Below are 23,188 nucleotides of genomic sequence, written 5' to 3' on the forward strand. Positions count from 1 at the left end.
CATTACCTTGAGGGATATCTTTGGGAGAAGAAAAGGCTAAGGATTAAACCAGGCTTAAGTAAACTCTGGCCCTCCAGAGGTTTGGGACTACAATTCCCATCATCCCTGACCACTGGTCCTGTTAGCTAGGGATGATGGGAATTGTAGTCCCAAACATCTAGAGGGCTGGAGTTTGCCTATGCCTGGAGTAAACCCTACATAAATCCAGAGTGCAGTTTCTAAGACAGTTGGCTTGCATCTTGTACACCTTCTTCCAGCAGCTTCTGATGCCAAACGTATTGCTCTGCTTTCCTTTGGATCACATCAGCAAGGCCAATAGCAAAGTCTTGTCTTCTGGGAAGTCCAGGACCTCCATAGACACTGCCCAGTCTTCCATCTAAGGGAGGTCACTTCAGTGCTGCTAACACAGTGGTTTGACTCCATCCCCAGAGGTGTACTCCATTGTCTCTTGAAACAGATGGATGCCAGCAGATGGACCAGTGATCTGATCTGGTATGAGACAGCTTCATCTGTTCCCATATACTGTGAAAACAGAAATATTTTTTTATTCATTGCATCACTATTTGTCTAAACCATTAATACAAACAAAATTAGGAGTAGCAGCAAGTATTTTGCAGTACTGTTTCATTCTGACTCAGCTGTTTAAGTCATCTTTAATGAGTAGATAAATCAATAACCACAATGAGCTTTGGAAGACACACTGCTAAGCAAGCTACATATCTGGGCATTGAACGATCGACATACAGTCCTAAATATGTTCAATAAGTGATCATAAATACCTTCAATATGGGGAGGGGAATCAGTGCATGCAGCTGTAATGCTTTCATGATGGAAAATCATTCTCAGGGTATCTATTTGCAATCTTAAAATCCCTTAGATAAAGGCTCAGCATTAAGCAAGTTATCTGTAGCTCCAAGGGTACTTTGGCATATGCATAATCATTGCCAGCATGAATAACATTCAAAACACTCTTTGGGGAGGCATGCTTTTGGCATTTTAGGGTTAAGCAAGTGCCTTCCTCTCTCCACAGACTGCAATAATAAGAGTTTGAGGCTAAGAGCTCCAACAAAGCAATCTGTAGGCCTGCTGAGAAGGGAGCATCCTCATGCCTTTTTATGACAAGCACATCATCCAGTTGCTATATTATTGATAGATTAAACAGGCACAGGGAGCAGGGTATATAAAAGGATGTCACATAGAGGAGGGAGAAAGGTTGTTTTCTGCTGCTCCAGAGAAGCGGACACAGAGCAATGGATCCAAACTACAAGAAAGAAGATTCCACCTAAACATTAGGAAGAACTTCCTGACAGTAAGAGCTGTTCGACAGTGGAATTTGCTGCCAAGGAGTGTGGTGGAGTCTCCTTCTTTGGAGGTCTTTAAGCAGAGGCTTGACAACCATATGTCAGGAGTGCTCTGATGGTGTTTCCTGCTTGGCAGGGGGTTGGACTCGATGGCCCTTGTGGTCTCTTCCAACTCTATGATTCTATGATTCTAGGGTGGGGGTGAAGGAATAAGCTAACCCAAAAGCCAACCCAGGGAAGCCACAATTAGTTTTTCTGAGTCTGTATGCTCAAGATTAGCATATTTCTTCATGGGAGAGATAGAACTATCAGGTGCATTTAATCACTTCTGAGAATGTATGTCTGTAGCAATCTGGCTATTATTCTAAGGAGGAAAGCAACACAAAGGAACACAGGAAGAGACAAGTGTTCTAAAGAGGGTGCCTCACAGTAGGTCAGAGTTACATGTTGCATGAGACAAGAGATAGCCATTGTTTTCAATAGCCCTGTGTCAGATTTAGGACAGTGTGGTTGGTTGCCTTGTGCAGGGTGCCAAGCCAAGGGGGTGCAAAATTTAGAAGATTCATTTGGGGGTACCATATTTTGGGCTCGCTCAGGGCACCAAATCACCAAAGACTACCAAAGTTTGCCTCTGAAGTGTTGGGCTCAACACTATCCCCATGACATATTTACAATCCCTCCCCCCATGTTGTGAAGCCATCAAATGAGTTATCCCACACAGAAGAAAAATTCACGGCTGGATGACATCATGGCATGATTAACTGATCCTAAACACTAAGGGAACAACATTTTCAATAGACTAGGGTCACAAGTGACTGTAGTGTTACTTTTCCAGAATTTCTCCAGCATTAGTAAGTGACTTCTTTCATTAATCATCAGTTCAATTCAAAGTGTAGATTGAGTCACTACATATTCCTGGCGAAAATTCTACTTATCATCAGCACCTTAATACTGCTGTGAGGAGGTTGCAAAGAAAGGGAAGCACAGAATGGAGAATCAAAGTTCCTGTTGTTACAAGGCAACAATAGAGTCAACTGAATACACCAAATGCAGCCACTTTTCCCCTCTGCCAATAACAGAATTTATCTGAGAGTCACAGCATTTGGCAGGAGTGAAAACTTTTCCAAAGCATATCTACTCTCTGTGCTACTTTCTGGCAGGCTCCAAAAGGGTTCAGGTAATCAAATGAGCCATGTGGAGAATGGAAGAGGTAATTGGTTGGTTGACTGGCTGGTTGGTTGGTTTTTACTTTACCCTGGAGACTTTGAAGTGTGTAAAGCAGGTTTCTAGTTTAACCACTCTCATTCCCAGCAAGAAGATGGTAAACACACCCCTGTCAAGACAGAAATACTTGGGTTCAGTGGGATAAACAAGTTGGAGCAGATTTAGACTCTTCTCACACCTAGGGATGTGCAGTTCCATAAGTCTTCATCCTGCATACAGACCAGTTTTTTCCCCTCCATCAGTCCAGTGCTACATGCAAAAATTGGATTTTGCTGGTCCTCCATCCCCCACCATGCAGCAAATGATTTGTTTTCTTACAGTTCATAAAGCTTGCATTTAAACATATTCATTACACTTATTATGTAATGAATTGTGCTCAGGCAGTGCCTGTTTTAACCTTGCTGATCAAGAGGAAGAGGATTGTGGCAAAAACACACAAAAAAACCCCCACCACCTGTCAAAACAGTTTCCATTGTGAAGCAGATATTCTGGTACACTTCCTTTTCTTGGGAGAATGGAACTCTGCATAACTAAGAAGTTGGCCAAGTACAGGTGATTTGTTGCCATAATAGCTAATGTTAGTGGTGTTGTCTGGAAGCAGTCATGTCAGTATAACGTACATTATGATAACATATGAATAAAAATTTCAATTTGTAGAACCAGCCACCACTCATTAATTCACCACAAAACATAAGACGAGGTAGGCAACCTAAGGCCTGTGGGCCGGATGCGGCCCAATCGCCTTCTCAATCCAGCCCATGGACAGTCTGGGAATCAGCGTGTTTTTACATGAGTAGAATGTGTGCTTTTATTTAAAATGCATCTCTGGGTTATTTGTGGGGCATAGGAATTCGTTCAATTTCCCCACCCCCCCAAAAAAAAAATATAGTCCAGCCCACCACATGGTCTGAGGAACGATGGACTGGCCCACGGCTGAAAAAGGTTGCTGACCCATTACATAAGATGAGGAGGTTAGTTCCAAGTTGCACTCTGGGGTTCCAGAACACCCAAAAATCATGTATATATGCAAATGTGGATAATTTCTCTGACATCCCTACTCACACCGAAAGGCCTCTGATCTATTGCTGGGAGGGGGGGGAGACTCCATTACTTCTGAACTCTGTGATAGGAACTTGATGGTCCCCAGCCATACTTTGACATTCCAAAACAAGAATACAGCTTGGCTATAGCTATTGAACATACTGTAACCCTAATTTCTATCTATATCTATGCTGCAATAGAACACAGTGCTTAATCTCTACTTTGTAAGGCAGTTGTAGAAAGAAGAATGAAAATACAGTGGTACCTCGCAAGACGAAATTAATTCGTTCTGCGAGTTTTTTCGTCTTGCGAATTTTTCGTCTTGCGAAGCACATATTCCCATAGGAATGCATTGAAAAAGAAAAAGGAAACAAACTTGCAAGACATTTAGTCTTGCGAAGCAAGCCCATAGGGAAATTCATCTTGTGAAGCAACTCAAAAAACAAAAAACTCTTTCGTCTTGCGAGTTTTTCATCTTACGAGGCATTCGTCTTGCGAGATACCACTGTAAAAGACATAGTGGGAAGAACCTTTGAATATGTCTATTTAGCTAATATGCAGACTCTTCAAGTGTCCCTATTTTCCAAGGACAGTTCCAAATTTACAGAAGCCATCCCAGTTTCTAAATTGATCCTGGAATGTCCTGCTTTTCCTTAGGATGCCCCTCTTTTTATTGGAGAAATGTTGGAAGGGGTGGAGTTAAGCGACCCCCGAGCCAAGGAGGTAAGTAACTATACATCCTTTAGAAGACATCTGAAGGCAGCCCTGTATAGGGAAGTTTTTTTCAAAAAATATTTAAAGTTTTATTATGTTTATATATATATTGGAAGCTACCCAGAGTAGCTGGGGCAACCCAGTCAGATGAGTGGGTATTATTATTATTATTATTATTATTATTATTATTATTATTATTTCACTTGGGAAGACAGGTGAACTAATGTCAGTGTACTGGAAGTGGCAAAGATCACTAGTGTCAAAGCAATGATGCTTAAACATCAACTTCATAGGACTGGTCATGTGGTCTGGATACCTGATTATCGTCTTCCAAAGCAACTACTCTACTCCCAACTTAAGAATGGAAAGCAAAATACTGGTGGACAACAAAAGAGGTTTAAACATGCTGTCAAGGGTAATCTAAAGAAATGCAGTATAAGCACGAAAAATTGGGGAAAACTGGCCTCTGAGCGCTCCAATTGGAGAACAGCCTTTACCAAAGGCATCATTGACTTTGAAGAAGCAGGAACTCAGGATGAAAGGGAGAAACAAGAGGAAAGCATGTCTGGCAAATCCTCACCATGATCAGCTCCCACCCAGAAACCTTTGTCCCCACTGTGGAGGGATGTGTGGATCCAGAATTGGCCTCCACAGTCACCAACGCTATGACCATATTCATGGGAGACAATCTTACTCAGCTACAAGTGATCGCAGAAGAAGAAGAAGAAGAAGAAGAAGAAGAAGAAGAAGAAGAAGACGATTAAATAGGATGTCCCTATTTTCATCGGAGAAATATGTAATAGTCATCAATGGCACAGTTCAGAACCATGCAAGCCAGACTCCAAACATACAAGCCTCCAGGCAGAATGCCTGGAAAATGTTGTGTGTTTGTGTGACAACAATGTCCCCATAGAACAATGATTCTTGGCCAGTTGAGTGCATGAGCCTGCTCCAGTTTAATGAATATTTGCAGATCTCCAGCTTACAATGCTTTCTATAGAACACAAAGTGACGTAGTCCTTACGAAGTGCACTGACGGTCTAATATTGGATGAGAAAGCGAGCTGTAATCAAAGTGCAGATATGGGTTTTTTGATGTGCATTTTCAGTGTCGCTTAGCCAAAACAAGACTTATGCATTAAAATGTCAGCTTCTTAAAACAAAAAACTGGCACTGGAGAAAGAAGATTTCTGACAAAATATATTGCAAAATTTATAAACTTAGTAGCAAAATCATAGTGTGATATTATGGAATGTGTTAATATAGGTCCACTATTTGGAAATAGTACTGTGGGGAGGGAAGAGGCAATGAAATAAATTAAAGGACAAAGGAAGAGAAATTGCAGTTCAGAGACTCGAGGTCTTTTCTGTTCCCTAATTTACAGGGGGAAAGAAAACAAGAAGAAAAGTATAAAGCAGAACAACCTATGTGTAATTCCTGAGAGTCGTTAAAGTACCGTTGAGGAAAATGTGTAGCATTACTCTAAGGTGCATAAAAGGTACTACAGACACATGAAAGCGAGGTGGGAGCTTTCTGCGGGAAAATGAGCACACTCCTCACAGTTCTGAATTACTGTACTTTAGCTAATATTGTAATAGGAAGCTGACAGCTGAGAAAAACCAGACACGGGGATAAATTATCCCATGCACAAAACAAAATATGTTCACACTGAAATGTGTATTTTGGAGAGAGAGAAATCTTTCAACAGATGCTTCATTTTGGGCACTTTTTACATTACAGACCATATATATTCCCCAGCAACTACTGCATACATTGTACATCACAGCCAAATTGCACTCAATAAAACATCACATTTTAGCAACTCACCTCGTCAAAGGCTCTTTTTGTCAACATTCTTCATCATGTCTTGTTTCCCCCCTCACATTTCCACGTTCATTCGTCCATCTGCAAGGAAACCAAGTGTAGCTCTATCATACTGTGGAGCAGGGTTAGGAGAACTTAATGGGTCTCAAGAGAGTCTCTGGGTCCATGGAGTCTAATTACTTTTGAGGAAGCTGATAGCCCGTAGGGGCAGAAATAAGTCTTAAAATCTGACAAAAGGAACAGATGAGGTGTTAAACGCATGGCACGATGGGTATTTATTTATTTATTTATTTTGCATTGCTGCTTTTTTGCATCAAAAGATGGGAAACACAGACTGGCCTTTGTCCAGAAGACATGCTCCCATCGCCTCAGTCCATTGAATGACAAGCTACATGAACAGGTTAAGTAGCTTTGAACTCATGTAAGGAAACTAATATTTGGAAAATAAATAAACCAGCAACAACCTATCTACTGAAAACTTGGAGGGGGGGAGAAACATATTCTAAAACATGCTTATAGAAAAAAATGGAAGAATGGCTGACTGGGTAGGCCCATTCCATGTATTCAACACCTCTGAGAAACAAAGTTCAGATGAGAGCCAACTGTTCCTTCTCTGGAGGTGATGAACACATATCATGGTGAATTACAGTATAGCTATGGAACCTACTGGGTGGGAACAGGTGGCTACTGCTAAAGAACTTGTTGTGATATCTGTTACCCAAACACTGCCTCTACTGAGGCATACTTCTGTCATGTTGGATAAATGCTGATGGGTTTTCCCACACAGCTGCCAACACGCACCTCTTGCAGAGGAGCATTGGAAGCAAATGTTGCCACATACCTAGTAGAACATGCTGTAACGCGTTAAGGAACGAGCAAGTGAAATTTTCCAGAAGCAAGCTGTGTGCAATTCCAAATCCAACTTGCCAAGGATGAACTAGTCACTTTCTTCCTGGGTAAAATGAAACTAAAAATGAATCTGTTTGATTGGTCGAATCCTGTGGATGGATACATTAAGTGCTCACTTCACATCCAAAGCATGCCATTCTTAATTAGGGAAGTGTAATGACCAAAAAATTGGCAAAATTAATTCATGCTGTCTATGGGTTATGGTGGGGATGTAGGTGGCTCTGTGGGTTAAACCACAGAGCCTAGAACTTGCCAATCAGAAGGTCGGCAGTTCGAATCCCCACCACTGGGTGAGTTCCCATTGCTTGTTCCCTGCTCCTGCCAACCTAGTGGTTCAAAAGCACATCAAAGTGCAAGTAGATAAATAGGTACCGCTGCAGCGGGAAGGTAAACGGCGTTTCTGTGTGTTGCTCTGGTTCACCAGAAGCAGCTTAGTCATGCTGGCCACATGGTCAGGAAGCTGTACGCTGGCTCCCTCAGCCAATAAAGCGAGATGAGCACCGCAACCCCAGAGTCGGTCATGACTGGACCTAATGGTCAGGGGTCCCTTTACCTTTACCTATGGGTTATGGTAGAGTTTTTCAACCTTTTTGAGTCCATGGCTCCCTTGGCCAACTACGTTCTTTCTGCAGCACTCCTGTGGGGCTCAGGAGCCCAATTATGTCAACTGTTGCCTGCAGAGCTGGCAGCCCCTCACCATTTTTTGAACACCCTCCCGTGTAGAGTGTTCCCTCAGTCGCCTCTCTCCTCCTCTCTTCTTAGGAGTCCTCTGGGCAGCCGCTGCTGTTGCCCCTGGTCTCTGAGCTGCCTCCCCCCACCCCAAAGAGAAGTGTCTCCTCACACTGCCCCACAGGGGCCTGGGAAACACCCCCTGACCAACACCAAAGGTACCATTCACCTGGGCAGCTTGAAGCCAGGGCAGCTGCAACAAATAGTCGTGCAAGCCTTTGGGAGGCAGAGCCATGAGAAGGCATCAGAGGAAGGGAGGGAAGGAAAGAGGAACAGTGGCCAGTGTTGCCCACGGCACCCCTGACCATCATTCAAGGCACCCCAGGGTGCCATGACACACTGGTTGAAAACCACTGTATTATGGAAATAACCTTCAGAATGAATGAAAGATCCATCACAAGGACTACCGTATCTAAATGAGAAACACATATTTAGCCACCAAAAATGCTTTGAGGTCAGAAACTCTAATTTCAGGAGTTACAGCCACTAGGAGCAGAACCTTAAAGGACAACAGTTTTAATGACACTATTCAGCAGCTCAAATGTCAGCTTTTGTAAGGCTATTAACACCTTGTGCAAGTCCCCTGGTGGAGTCCTATGGACCACTGAAGGGTATCAAAAAATGGCCCTTTAAAAAAAAAAGTTTCACCCATGAATGGGTACCTACTAGTGGACAACATTGTACAGAAGAAATGTCATTAACACCTTTCTGAACACTGACCACCAAGGATAACAACCTTGTTACCATTTATGTACAATAACAACTTACCCTTAAACAAAATCTTAGCAGACTGGAAGTTGAACTTCTGACATTGCTAGAGATATGGATTCTTTCTGAGCACTTCAGCTTCTGGTGCACAAATTTCACTCTCCAGGGCTCTTCTCTGGTGTCAGGTTCTCACCTCAATGCACTATTTCCACCCATAAACTCAGGGGTGGACTTGGGCAATCTTTCATAATATGGCGCCCTGAGTGAGACCAAAAGTTGGTGTCCCCCAATGGACCTTCTCAGTTATGGATCTTCTCAATTTTGCATCTGCCTACACCACCCAAAATCCTATGTGGCATAAACCACTTGGGCTGCACAATGTGTGTGCTTTCTTTCCACCCCAACCATGTTAAGAAATCAGACACTAAGGTTATCTCTGGAACTGCTCACTGACCATTGTTAATGCTCACCATTTTTATGTGTAAGTGATCTTTTCAAAATGTTATTCCTGCTCTCTGACATAAATGTTTAATAGCCAAGAACTCCTCTGAGAAATTCTGGGTGGGTGGGGAAAAATAAGCCCCACTTGCCTTCTGAAAGGGCATTAACCTATGACAGGAAGAAATTGAATTTCTCAGAAAAGTCTGTGGAAATGTCTAAAAGGAGGATTTGACGGAACAAAAAAAAAATTAGCTAAGTGGCATATTGGGAGAGGGATTAAAATTCTAAGCAACCTTATTTGCAAAAGCTGTGCTACATTTAATAGACTTTGGCATATAAAATATGTCAGTTAAAACACAAGTAAAAGATCAGATGTCTATATACTCCAAACTGGTGGGTGTAAAATTAAACAATCCGCTTAGAACTTTTGAAAGGTCACACATAACACAAGGTTGCTTTCATGTGTGCTATTTTCTATTTCAGACAAAACTAACAAAAACATATAAATCAGAGACTACATTAAATAATCTGAGCTTGTGCTTGTTGTTTGCTTCTCTTATTACTGTTGTCACTTACATTTCCATTTCAAATCTTATGAGTTTTGTGGCAATAGAGAGAACTTCAAATGGAGTCTAAAGGACTATCATGAAGGAGTTATGCAGGTATAAAGTTAATGACACCGCTGTTCACCATTTTATAGAGATTCATGCCCCTAGCCAAAACTAACACAGTACAGTGGTACCTTGGTTTAAAAACAGCTTTGTTTATGAACAACTTGGATTAAGAAGGCTGCAAACCCAGAAGTAGGTGTTTTGGTTTGTGAACATTGCCTTGGAAGCAGAACATGTTCCGCTTCCTGTTGAGTGTAAATTGAGTCCCCCACTGCTATGGGAAAGCACGCCTTGGTTTAAGAACGCTTTGGTTTAAGAACGGACTTCCGGAACAGATTAAGTTCGTAAACCAAGGTACCACTGTAGCCACTAACCAGGAGCAAGAAAAATAACCTGCACCTGCTTTTTGTGTGTGTATGGGAACAATTCATATGCAACATTTCCCCAGAGTTATAGTGATGCCAAGTCAGTTCTTGAATTATGGTTCATTATGGCAGGCTAGCATATTGCAAACTTGCAGAAATGTGCATAATTCTCCTAGAATATGCTTTGGAGTTACCTTTGTAATGTTGCAACCACTTCAACACTGTCCTACAGAAAGGGCCTTGCTTCTCAAACCAGTCTCAGGAAGCAATGTGGAACAAGGTCTCTCACCTTAAAAACATAGCACATGGGTGTGGGGGTGCATGTGTATGTGCATGCATGTGAGAGAGGGGGCTCCCCGTGATCAAGATCATGTAAGACAGGCTGCAGAATGTTGATGAGACCTGGCCTCCACCTTGATTTTTTTTAGGGGGGCTTTGTCCCTGTCCCCCAATGGCACCTCTGTCTCTTATGTTCTTATCTCTCACACACCACTTTACCTTCACAAGACAATTTATTCTGATGACAAGGGAGAATATTTTACTTTCAAGTTAAACTGAAAATAAATTCAGAGTGCTCTTTTGTTTTCAATTCATAAAAATAATGCGCATCAGGATGGAGGAAGAAGAAGAAGAAGAAGAAGAGGAGGAGGAGGAGGAGGAGGAGGAGGAACTTATCTCAGGAACTGGAAGGGAGCAAAGCCAATGATGTTATCAAAGACAAGCACATCAACCCACCATAAGTATAAAATTATAAAAGGTAAAAGGTAAAGGACCCCCTGGATGGTTAAGTCCAGGGGTAAAGGACCCCTGGATGGGGTTGCAGTGGTCATCTTGCTTTCAGGCCGAGGAAGCCAGTGTTTGTCTGCAGACAGCTTTTCTGGATCATTTGGCCAGCATGACTAAACTGCTACTGGCACAATAAAACACCGTGATGGAAGCCAGAGCACATGGAAACACCATTTACCTTCCTGCTGCTGCGGTACCTATTTATCTACTTGCAGGGATGAGAACCACCAACCTTCTGATTGGCAAGCCCAAGAAGTTTAGTGATTTAGACTACAGTGCCACTCACTCCCCCCCATTTCCCAATTAACCATGCCTTACAGTGGCTTACAACCTGAGCAGAACTGCAAGATGGGCAAAACAAAGAAAAAGAGAGAGTGTCATTATTAAGGTAATTTTAAAACTCATGGCGTTTTCTTTTCAATGTGGAGTAATTAAACCTCTTTTCAGATTGCAGGTGAAAAGGTCAAATATCAGAACGCTCAGAGTCTCAGGGAGGCCAAGGGACAAGACAATGTGGCACTGTTGAAACTTCTCATTAGTCCTGTGCCTGAAGCTTAGACAAGTCACCCAATGATAGTTTCTGGCACCAATCCTGCAATTAGGAATGAAACCACCACAAAACAATGCCTTCAACCTCCAGAGATGATCGATACCAGAGATGGTATCAAAGGCCACTGAGTGAACAGAAGTAACAGGGTACCACTTACCCTGATTTCCTCCTGCAAATCGTAATCCATCAGGGCAACCAAGGTTAATTCTGTCCCCAAGCGAAACCCGAATCCACACTGAAATGAGTCAAAAAAATGAGTTTAATTCAAGAGCACCTGCAGCTGAATCAACACTACTCTCCCGAGCACCTTGCTCAAAATTTGTGTACATCAGCTTTCTCCTTGCTCCTTTCTGCTGCTGAGCTCCAACCATGCCTGCTGACACTTTCCAGTACAGTGGTACCTCTGGTTTTGGACACGATCCGTTGTGGGGTGCCCTGAAAAGTCCATAACCAGAGTGGCACTTCTGCGCACGTGCAAAGCACAATAGAGCGCTTCTGTGCATGCACAAACCGCGCAGGACGCTTCTGCGCATGTGGCGAAACCAGGAAGTAAACACTTCCAGGTTTGCTGCATTCTTAACCCAAAAAAATGCAACATGGAGCATTCACAAAAAGAGGTATGACTGTATTCCAGATTTGCGTGCTGAGGTCCCCAAGACACCCCAAACCCAATAACTCAAACTTCACACATTATTTTTGTTTAAGGTTTTTGGCATAATTTTGGCCACAACTTTATTATCAATACAAATTGTGAGTGGTTGCTTAGGCATTGGTTAGACTATCTGTCCTCCCCGCCTTGGGGACAGCCCTGACTCCGTAGTCAGTGCGGAAGAGCAAGATCAGGGTCAACTGGAGCTGCGAAACAGACCCTCAGCTAATCCCCGCATGCTCCTTGGAACTTACACGGCCCGCACCCTGCACCAAGGGTTTGGACGAAGGGGATGGTAAGTTCCAGAATTCCTTTAACGGAATACCCGTGCAGCATTGGAGGGGCAGGCCCAGCCTATCCATACCCCTCCACCAACCAATTTTAACCAATGCCTAACCGCCAACCTTACAAGTTGTGACGATTTGCTACGCAGTAGGCAAAACCCAATTGGCACACACTAATCAGCCAAGAGGTAAATTCCTACTGGGCCCCCGCACCAAGGCGAACGACCCCATGACAGGCATAGCAAGGTCAAGCGAAGCCCAACAAGGGAGGGCGGGCGGGAGATCCGATGTCCACAGCAAAAGAGAAAGAGAAAGCTGTGGACCTTGCTTAAATAGCCACTGACCCCACCCCTAAGTTTGCAACATCAACTTTCCCCAGATAACCAGATCCTCCCATCTAAACAAGCCCTGGCTTTAACTTGCCTAGCAATCATGGGGTGCCTTGTATAGCCCCATCCGCAACCCGTGCTCTCCTTTTAGTGAGAACACGCTTTGCGTGCTGAGGTCCCCAAGACACCCCAAACCCAATAACTCAAACTTCACACATTATTTTTGTTTAAGGTTTTTGGCATAATTTTGGCCACAACTTTATTATCAATACAAATTGTGAGTGGTTGCTTAGGCATTGGTTAGACTATCTGTCCTCCCCGCCTTGGGGACAGCCCTGACTCCGTAGTCAGTGCGGAAGAGCAAGATCAGGGTCAACTGGAGCTGCGAAACAGACCCTCAGCTAATCCCCGCATGCTCCTTGGAACTTACACGGCCCGCACCCTGCACCAAGGGTTTGGACGAAGGGGATGGTAAGTTCCAGAATTCCTTTAACGGAATACCCGTGCAGCATTGGAGGGGCAGGCCCAGCCTATCCATACCCCTCCACCAACCAATTTTAACCAATGCCTAACCGCCACCCGAGCCCTTTACGCTCGCCGCCAACCACTCACAGACTAAACCACACCCTCAACTTGGACACCACTGCATCCAACCAGACATCATTCCCCAACGGGGAAAGATGCACCCCATCATCCCTGAATAATTCAGAGGCCTTGAACGAAATCAGAGGGTGAGGAATCACAAATCCGCCCAAACCAACCACCAATTTGCTTGCCGCGGAATTAATCCGCTTCCTAACTCTTTCGGTGGCCGCCGGGCAAGGGCTACCCCTCCAAATGCGGCGTTTCAGCAGCTGCGACCAAATTAGTGTGGTTGAAGGCACCAAGGCCGCCAAATCCCTCAAGTCCAGTAATATGGCAGCACGCAGCCCAAAGCAGGAAGAGGAAACCATATCATTCTCCCCCAGCTGCACCACTATCGCTGTAGGGGGGCCAGCGTGGAGGACCCGTCTGTGCATGAGAGGCAATAATTCTCTCCACTGCATCCCTCGTCTGGAAATCCAGGACACCTGCACGTGCTGCGGAAGGCCCAAGCCAGCTCCCAGACCAGATTGACGAGCTCTGACAGCGGCCCAGTGCACAATGCTGTGTCCCACTATCCAAATACGGATAGCGGCCAGACCTAGGGTTAAAACACAAAAATGTCAGTACACACACCACCATTATTTCCTCACATATACTTTGAATGCATCCGATCTCCAGCGACCCAGGTCCTTTATCCTCCTTGCAGACAAACCCCAATGGGCAGCTGTCGTTGCGGCACCAATACGGAAGGAGTGAGGAGCAAATTCCGATGCTTTGCGGCCGCAGGCCACTACCACCTTGCGCATCACCTTAGTGAACTGATGCCGGACTAAAGGGTGCCCATTTTCATGAATAAACAAAGGCCCCTCGCCTGCCGGCCGCAAGGACAAGTATCTCTTAAGATCCTTTACGGGGCAAGGACCCTTCTCTCCCGTTGCCGAGAGCCGAATGACGGCTCCCCTACCCACCTGGTCGGTCTTCGAATTCCTGATATGCACCCTCAGGTCCGACTGTGACATGCTCACGTCCTGCAACAGCAAACCCCTGGAACCTCCATCCCGTTTTTGCTCCAGGACCACCTCGCCTACCCTCAGTGCCCCAAAGAATGCCAAGGAAAAGGCTGCTGAAAATAGACGGGCCTCAAACTTGGACCAACAGATGCTCCGCAGTTTACTGCGCATCTGTATCAGCAACTCAAAAGTGATGGGACTTCCGGGAACAGTCCTCGATGGGGTGAGCCGTCCCCATCCCTCCAATGCCCGGCGCACCACAAACTTCCTACATGGGTCCTTGTCAAAAGTGGCCCTGCTAAAGAAAGAAATTGCTGCCGAGTGAAGTCGCAGGGTCCTAGCCGCCCGGCGCATCTGGAACAAATGTGCCAGATACTTAAGCACCTGGGCAGTAGAATGAGGGGTGATGACCGCCCCCGCCGATTGGCCATTAAAGGACAGAAAATCAGCCCAGGCCTTCTTATAGGACCTTAGCGTGGAAGGGGCGACTGATGCTGCTACTCCCTGTGAAACTAAGTGTTGCCAAGGTTCCAGAGATGATCCGGGAAAATCTCCGGACGGTCTCGAGCCTCTGGCGCCAATGACCTGAATCGTTCCATCTGAAAACGGGACAGAGCATCAGCAATCTCGTTAGAAATACCCGGAACGAAGCGAGCAGAAAATACAATATTAAAACGCAGACAGTGCAAAACAAACACCCGAAGCAAGGCCGAAACCCTATACGACCGGGATGACTGCTTAGCTAAAACAGTCACTACTGCCTGGTTATCGGACCAAAAACAAACCCGATGGTCCTTAAAATGCTCGACCCACAAGTGTACCGCAACAACTATGGGGAAAAACTCAAGAAATGTCAGGTCTCGAGTTATCGCTTCCCCACACCAAGCCTGGGGCCAAGGTTCAGCACACCACCTGCCGTCCCAAAACAAACCAAACCCCAGTGACCCTGCCGCGTCCGAATGCACTTGAAAATCATTGTGGAGGTTCAAAGTGTCCTGCCACAGTGATACGCCATTAAATTCTTCCAGGAATTCCAGCCACACACGGAGGTCGGCTTGCACTTGGGCGGACAAACGAACCCTATGATGCGGTGCCTGCAGCCCCGAGGTAAGTTTGGCCAGGCGAGAGCAGAACGGGCGCCCCGGCGCCACCACCCTGCAAGCAAAGTTTAAATGACCTAGCAACGACTGAAGCTGTCGCAAGGTAACCTTCCTCAATGGGAGCAGTTCTTCAATGACCTTCCTTAAAGCAACTAACTTATCTGGCGGCAAACTAGAGGTTTGGGCCACGGTATCCAACAAGATACCCAAATAGGTAAGTTGCGTAGTGGGACCCTCAGTTTTCTCTGCCGCTAATGGAACCCCCAGGTCTTCAGCCAGGGACGCAAAGGCACGCAGCAGAACCACGCAATTCCCCGTGTCCCTCGCGGAGGCCAGTAAAAAGTCATCCAAATAATGCGTAACCCCGCCCAAACCGGTTCTGTCGCGCAAGGCCCATTCCAGGAATGAGCTGAAACACTCAAAAGCCGCACAAGCTACCGAGCAGCCCATGGGCATAGCCTTATCAAAATAGAATCCCCCGTCAAACTGAAAACCCAGCAGCCAGAAATCCTCAGGATGAATTGGCAACAAACGAAAAGCCGACTCAATGTCGCACTTGGCCAATAGGGCACCAGGCCCAAACTTCCTTATCATCTTGATCGCATGATCAAGAGAGGCATACTTCACCGAACAGAGCTCCGGGGGAATTACGTCGTTAACCGACGTACCATTAGGATGAGAGAGGTTATGAATTAGGCGAAACTCCCCCGGGGCCTTCTTGGGAACTATTCCCAAGGGTGAAATGTGCAAATTAGGAAAGGGGGGGGTGGCGAAAGGACCAGCCATACGACGTAAAGCCAGCTCCTTTTCAATTTTCTTACGCGCCACACCAGGCATGTCCTTAACGGATTTCTGGTTCCTAGGATTCTGGGCTACAGGGGCCACGACCACTGGGATCCTAAATCCCAGCGAAAAACCATTACTCAAATACGACGCTGACTCTCTGTCTGGGTAAGATTCCAGTAACGCCAGTAACGGCTGTAGCCGAACCGGAGTATAGGCCAAAGAAAAGATATCACTTTCCTGCTCCGGGAACAGGAGGCTGGGCAGGGACCTTGGGGGGCTGCTGGGAGCCCCCTCCCCTGCAAAAGGGGCGCCTGGCCGCGGAGCAAGCAGAAGCCGAGTGGCTCCCAGAGCATTTGTCACAAAGGTGTGCGAATTTACAGGCTTGACGTTGGCAAATGCCCTTATTAAAGTCCCAGCAGAACCACTTGCGCCCAACTTTTTGGGTGGCAGGCTTGAATTTTTGCAACTCAGAAGCCTTCTTCTCAATACGTGGTGCCACATAAGTGGTCCACACATCCAAGTCCTTCCTGTCCCAGCGGGCCGTCGGTATCTTGGCCGCCCTACGCCTAAAGTTCTGGTCATATGATAATGCAGCAGTCTCGCCAGCCATCGTAAAAGCTGAACGGACAATAGACAGATAAACCCAGAGGTGCAGAGACCTCTTGGGATACGCTGCAGAAATCACACCAGCAAAAACCTGGAAACTATCCATCCAACGTTCAAAAGTCCTGTCAGCCTTTGCTACAATTGTCCGTCTTTTGGGAACGGAAAGGCCCTTGTCCAGCGGCTCCTGACCATCAAGCGGAGGAGCCAAGCTGAAAATATCCACGTAGCGGCCATCCAGAATCCTAGACCGCAATTTGGAAGACAAGTGGGCACCAGGAATAATATCCCTAGCAGAATTGGTGGAGACTCTTACGTCAGGCACCAGGACCCCTTCTCGACACTCCTGTACGGTGCCATACCTGGCCCTATGAGAATTTGCCCTACGCTCCCAAACCCACTTTGGCAGCCCCAACGACTCCCCGTAGCCCCAGTAAAGCTTAAGGGGGGCCCCCTCATCACTGCTAGAGCTGATGGAGGAAGTACCTGAAGTGGAGGACGATGTGTCCCTCCGTCTCTTCTTAGAGTGCCTCCTGGAGCCCCTTTTTCGGCGACGATGCCCACCGGAAGAGGACCTTGGAGGAAGAGGAAGACTGTCTTCAATCGAAGAATCTGACGCTTCACCCTGTTGCACTGCACCTGGGGCTGACTGAACAGAGACAACTTGTGAATGAACTGGATTAGAATGCCCCAGCGCTGGGGGCCGTACAGGTGAGCCCCGTACAGCGCGGCCCCGGGTCGATGCGCTTCTTCTGGCGCCGACCCTGGCACGACCACGGCCCCTAGGCACTGCATCCTGCGATACAGGCAGCACCGGAGGTTGGACCTGCGGAGCATCAGGTAAGCCAACTCCGGCTAACAGTGGCTCCCCTTCTTCACTAGATGATGATGCAGGAGAGGAAACATCCACCGGGGGAGGCGGGAATGCTGATGACGTTGACGGGGTCGAGCAACGGTGTAGCAGGCCATCCATCTCCGCCTCTACCCTTGCCAGTGTCACCGGGTCGCCAGACAAACTTGAAACCATAGCCTGGATGCGTTTCAAGGACTGACCAGGCTGCGGAGATCGCAAGGCCTGGGATGGGCCTTTTATAGGCCTCTTCGAGGAGCGGGCTGGAACAGGCCTTCCTGCTGCCTTCTTAGGAGCCATTCCTACTACTGGTGAGAAAAGAAAAGAAAATAAAATTAAGTAGAGAAAAAAAAACAAAAAAAAAAACAAAAAGGAAAAAAAAAAAAAAAAACCAACTAAGTTCTTTAAGACGCTAGAATCTGCAAGAAAATGAAGCAGAATGAATTAAATAGTTAATTAAAACTAAGACCTAGACTATAAAATGATGCACCAGTAGACAGGAGGCAACCACTTGCTTACAGATTATGCAACAGATCGGTAACCCAGGAGCAGCTGGGAAGAGCACCAGCCACCAAATCAGAAGCTGTCCAATACGGAAACAAACCACAACCTTGTGCTCTTTACCAGCACACACACCTACACTAGCCGTCCAGGCTGCGTGCAATTGAAGAAATTAATTGCCTGCAAACATATCAACTGCCACAAGAGGTCGCAGTAGTACCAATTATACTCAGCCTAGGATAAAGCAACCACCAGGCCCTGCAATTACTAGGCCTGAACGCTAGAGGCCGCCACGTGGCCGAGAGGAATCAAAATGGCGCTCCCGCCTAATGAGGCTGCAAAATGGAGGCCTCACAGCTCTCCGCTCAAATCAATGCACCTCTGGGGACAACCAGCGGCACCCAGCCCCCCAGCAACACCAGGCCGGCCTCCCAGGGCCTGCTACAGGGCAAGGTAAGCCACCCCTAGCCAGGCAGCCAACAGAAGCCTGTGGGGAAGGGAGAAGCAAGGACAAACTGAGAAGAAATGTTCCCTTGACTGGGGATCGACCCTGCAAGAGGGCAGGGGAATTGAGGGAAGCCCTCCCCACACGGCCCCTGGGCCCAGGCCGAGCACCCCCCCCCCGACTAAATTAAAGGGAATTAAAACAAACAGGAAAATTAAATAAAGTGGGGAAGGATCTTTCAGCAACAAATTAAAGAAAGAGGAGAAAATGGAGGAAGAAAAACAAAGGGAAAAGGTATACGACCCAAACTTCTGCTGTAGTCACTCAGAGATCCGATGAGATCCGATGTCCACAGCAAAAGAGAAAGAGAAAGCTGTGGACCTTGCTTAAATAGCCACTGACCCCACCCCTAAGTTTGCAACATCAACTTTCCCCAGATAACCAGATCCTCCCATCTAAACAAGCCCTGGCTTTAACTTGCCTAGCAATCATGGGGTGCCTTGTATAGCCCCATCCGCAACCCGTGCTCTCCTTTTAGTGAGAACACGCTTTGTTAAAAGTGTTCCAGTCCTTTCTTTTCCTTGCAGCCCTTCAGTTCCAACTCTTCAAGTCTGTTCCCCTTTCCATATTCCAGCCAAACACACACACACACACACACACACGCCCTTCACTTCCCTCCTCAGCCTTTTAGCCAATCAGAGGGAGAGCTGTGGGCATCTGTCTGCCTCAAGTGACAATAGATGGTACATCTTACAGTGAAGTCAAACCTCTGCATTGGCAGCACCCAAGAGTAGAGCTGCCAGACATCCAGCATTTCAAAGGTGGTATTGACATCCAGGGGGATTTCCAAAAGGTGGCTTTGTCCTGCTCAACAACTGTGGGGTTTGTCTAAAAATAGCTCAATGATTTTGGTGGTTTTCTGGTTTTTAATTTTTGAAATATGGCAACTCTACCCAAGAGACTCGTATATACTTCTGCTTTTCTCATGCCTAGAAAACACGGGCCTGAACCACTTATCCTGTTTTCTAAGGATGGGTCTGAGCGGTTTTGCTCTTCCCACTGCTCTCCCCTGGAGGACCTGCTCTTTAGTGCTAAATCAGAACCAATGGCTATCCATAGAAAGCCCAATTGCCATTTGTTCCAGTTGAGCATGGAAGAGCAGGTTTTCTGAGGGGTTGGAGGAGGAACATGGCAAAGGGAAGTGTGGCTGAGCTCCATAAAAGATAAAACATAAAAGATAATCGTGAATTGTGATAGAATTAAAACAATATAAAAATCTAATCTATTAAAATACTGATAATAAAAACAGCAAAGTCTTATTAAAAGCCCTTTGCATTAAAAAACAACAACAACCAGTCAGTTCCCAATGGTCTGTTGGAATAAAACAGTCACCTAACTGCAACTTTAAAACTGCTCATACTAAAGCAAGGTAAAGGGACCCCTGAACATTAGGTCCAGTTGTGACTGACTCTGGGGTTGCAGTGCTCATCTCGCTTTATTGGCCGAGGGAGCTGGCGTACAGCTTCCGGGTCATGTGGCCAGCATGACTAAGCTGCATCTGGCGAACCAGAGCAGCACACAGAAGCGCCATTTACCTTCCTGCCAGAGCGGTACCTATTTATCTACTTGCATTTTGACATGCTTTCGAACTGCTAGGTTGGCAGGAGCAGGGACCGAGCAATGGGAGCTCACCCCGTCATGAGGATTCAAACCACCAACCTTCTGATTGGCAAGTCCTAGGCTCTGTGGTTTAACCTACAATGCCACCCGCGTCCCCATAGTAAAGCAGCCGGTTGGAATTGCTGCTTATTATGATAGATAACTGTTTTAGTGTTGGGTGCATTTGTTCGACTTCAAGGTGAAAGTTATCAAGTATCATCTTAACTCCCTTTTGTTCACGTAGCCCTGTGATATTTAGATACCTGTGCCATATAGTTCACATGTAAATGTCAATGCAAAAACATGCCTTATTGTGGTATTTCTGCTGCAATGCAGGAAGCATCATAAGGCTTCCCCACACACAATAATTTTGTGCAGCATTTTAAAAAGGAGTGCCTCGTTATTACATGAGGCGTATGCCGTCTGGAGATCTGCCGTGTCCAGATAGGAACATTTAACTGTTATTAATCAAGCATCACAGAAACAAATGTATTTTTGTTGTTCACATGTGCTTCATATTCTGTGCAGGTCATTAATATGAAGTAATATTCCTTTTTAACTGTTAATTAGAGGTGTGATAGGAGATCAGATAGCAGCTGGTGAATTATAAGGCACACCGTTAAAAAACTGTTGTTATCGAAAGAAAATGTTCCATGAAGATTTAACACTTTGGTAGACAAAGTATAGCGTATCTGTCTCTTTGTTATGGAGTCAAATGTTTCTCCCAGAAATGTATAGTTTCAGCCAGACGCTGTTGGCAATGCAATGTGCATAAATTCACAAGTGGGAAAGGGATCAAGCCCATTAGCCATGGCTGCCAATGCATGTGCCCATCACACTTCCCAGCAGGAATGTAGTTTTGATGGTCTAGACTAGAGGGATTGTGAACTGCTTTGGGAGGATTTTCACCACTGCAAAGTAGCAAGCAGCTAGAGTGGGGAAAATACCATAATGAACCAGACAAAGAGGAGGCAAGCTCTGGTGCTCACTGATGGAAAATACAGGGATCTGCCATGTTTTCTTTCCACTGGTGATCCACAGTGTAATCCACTGACTCAAACCTCAGGTGGTGGCAGCTGAGAGAGGATGAGCTAAATATTTTCATAAGACAAGTAACATTTCCATGGGAGGTTTTACACACCTCCAGGCTGCTGCCAGCCTCCACCTAAAGCAAAATTTCAAGATGCATTTGGAACATGGGTATTGGGGCTGAACATCCAAGCAATTTTGAAAGAATACAAAGTAATTTAAATAAGATTAAATAAGGAGACAAAAATGATGGCTATTTCCATTGCACCCCCAGGCATCAGTACAACAATGTGCTAGATCTTTTTAAATGCCCCCAAATGTATAGATATTCCCAGTATATTCACCATTTTGGGTTTCCAATGGTCTTGCAAGCAGATGAAACAAAGGCAAAATAGATCTCACTTTAAGAAGTCCATTACACATTTCACTTTGTTGAGAACCTTTGCAACCATAAGTCTTGCCCTGATTATGCACTATCAACACCACTGTGCTCTATTCCCCTTGTAGATGCCCAGAATAATAAGTTCTGACCTGGTGAGCCTAAAATTGCTCTTTTTACATACAAGACACTGTATCAAATCAATCCAGCCTATGCTGCTGACCTTATTATTCCCTTAGCTCACAATTGCACCTTGAGGTCAAGCAGCCCAAGTCTTCTGCTGATACAATGGCTCCTATTTATCAGTGTAAAGACATGTGGATTAAAGCCTTGGAGTTTATACAGCCTTGGAGCTGCTGCAGGGATTTAATATAGAATTCCTTCCGCACTGGCTTGTGCTGCGTTCAGACATGGGCTTAGGGTTGATTTGATTAATTTGGCTCGTTCTCAATTCACTGCCGCCAAGGGCAAAGCAACGGCAGAGATGAAAGCATCTAAAATAGTTTTGCACGGTGCTTACTAGAAACACAGCTACCTCGAGATGTGTTCTAGGGGGGGGGGGGATGAGCAGCGTTTCCCAGCCCAGGCAGAGATTTCAAAATTGTTCATTTGTAAGTGATCTAGAAGATGGCAGCTGCCATGATACTTACTACCTTGGTCTTTTGCTCCTTGGGCCAATACATGCTGGAGACACCCAGCAGTGGAGCATATGCCCACGCTGCCCAGGGCAGGCGTGTTCCCAAAGGGGGAAGCGGAGGGTGCCTGCCCGGGCGCCGGATAACTGCTTAGGTGCATAGAGCGGCATGCGCGCCCTGCAGCCAGGGGGCAGAGCAAGCCACCCATGGGGGCGGACTAAGCCACTGATGGCGGACATTCAGCACGCCACCCAACCATGACTCCCAAGCCTCCCCTGAGCTTTCAGAATGAAGGGGGAAGAGGGGAATGCCGCCAGCAAAATGAATGTCGCCACTCGGGGTAGGCTTAGGAGTTGCAAGAGGGTGGCACGCCAAATGTCACCCCCCCCCCAGCGAAGACACCCGGGGCGTCCCGCCGCCACCGCACCCCTGACTCATCCCCTGGAGACACCTGACTTTATCCACAACCATACTGCCAACTTCATTTCAGAAGAGAGGAACTGGGCAACTTTATCCACAACGATTTCTGCTATAGGCCAAAGTCCTTTAAACCACAGAGCCTAGTACTTCCCGATCAGGTCGGCGGTTCGAATCCCCGCGATGGGGTGAGCTCCGGTTGCTCAGTCCCTGCTCCTGACAACCTAGCAGTTCGAAAGCATGAAGTGCAAGTAGATAAATAGGTACCGCTCCAGCGGGAAGGTAAATGGTGTTTCCATGTGCTGCTCTGATTCGCCAGAAGTGGCTTAGTCATGCTAGCCACATGACCTGGAAGCTATACACTGGCTCCCTCGGCCAATAAAGCGAGATGAGCGCCGCAACCCCAGAGTCGGTCACGACTGCACCTAATGGTCTGCACCCTTTACCTTTACCAAACTGCCAGCTTTCCTACCACAACTCACCTCTGCGAATGTTAAAGAGATACAAACTTATTGTGCACAGGTGTTTAAAGAAAATGGTGTTTCCGCCCTCCCAGAAGTCTAGTACAAGAATTATTGGTGTATAGATTTACCTTGTAGCCAAGAATGATTCGAAATTTAGCCTGATATAATACTTTCTAAGTTTTGAGATGATTTCCAAAAAGCACTTGTGCATCATTGCAAATGCAAGGCATGCATTCCCTTTATGCATAGCCTTCCTTGCCA

The 23,188-nt window shown here is 46.1% G+C and overlaps 1 protein-coding gene and 1 long non-coding RNA gene across 4 annotated transcripts in view; one reads left to right on the forward strand and one right to left on the reverse strand.

Annotated features, from left to right (window-relative positions):
- Positions 1-23,188, reverse strand: part of LOC310848415 — a 667,736-nt gene that overhangs the window by 163,717 nt on the left and 480,831 nt on the right. Inside the window, exons 4-7 of one of the 3 annotated variants that reach the window (XR_014566335.1) lie at positions 11,360-11,437; positions 8,920-9,058; positions 6,107-6,184; positions 1,924-2,634 (exon numbers count right to left, since the gene is read on the reverse strand). This is a non-coding gene — a long non-coding RNA (uncharacterized lncRNA). Of the gene's footprint in view, positions 1-1,923; positions 2,635-6,106; positions 6,185-8,919; positions 9,059-11,359; positions 11,438-23,188 lie in introns of those variants that run through there. The other 2 variants (XR_014566334.1, XR_014566336.1) reach the window with 2 other exon arrangements.
- CDH10 (cadherin 10) overlaps positions 1-23,188 on the forward strand; it is a 396,680-nt gene that overhangs the window by 4,672 nt on the left and 368,820 nt on the right. The gene's annotated exons all lie outside the window — the stretch shown is intronic.

This window comes from Podarcis gaigeae, assembly GCF_964106915.1.
Source record: "Podarcis gaigeae genome assembly, chromosome: 7".
NCBI lineage: Eukaryota > Metazoa > Chordata > Lepidosauria > Squamata > Lacertidae > Podarcis > Podarcis gaigeae.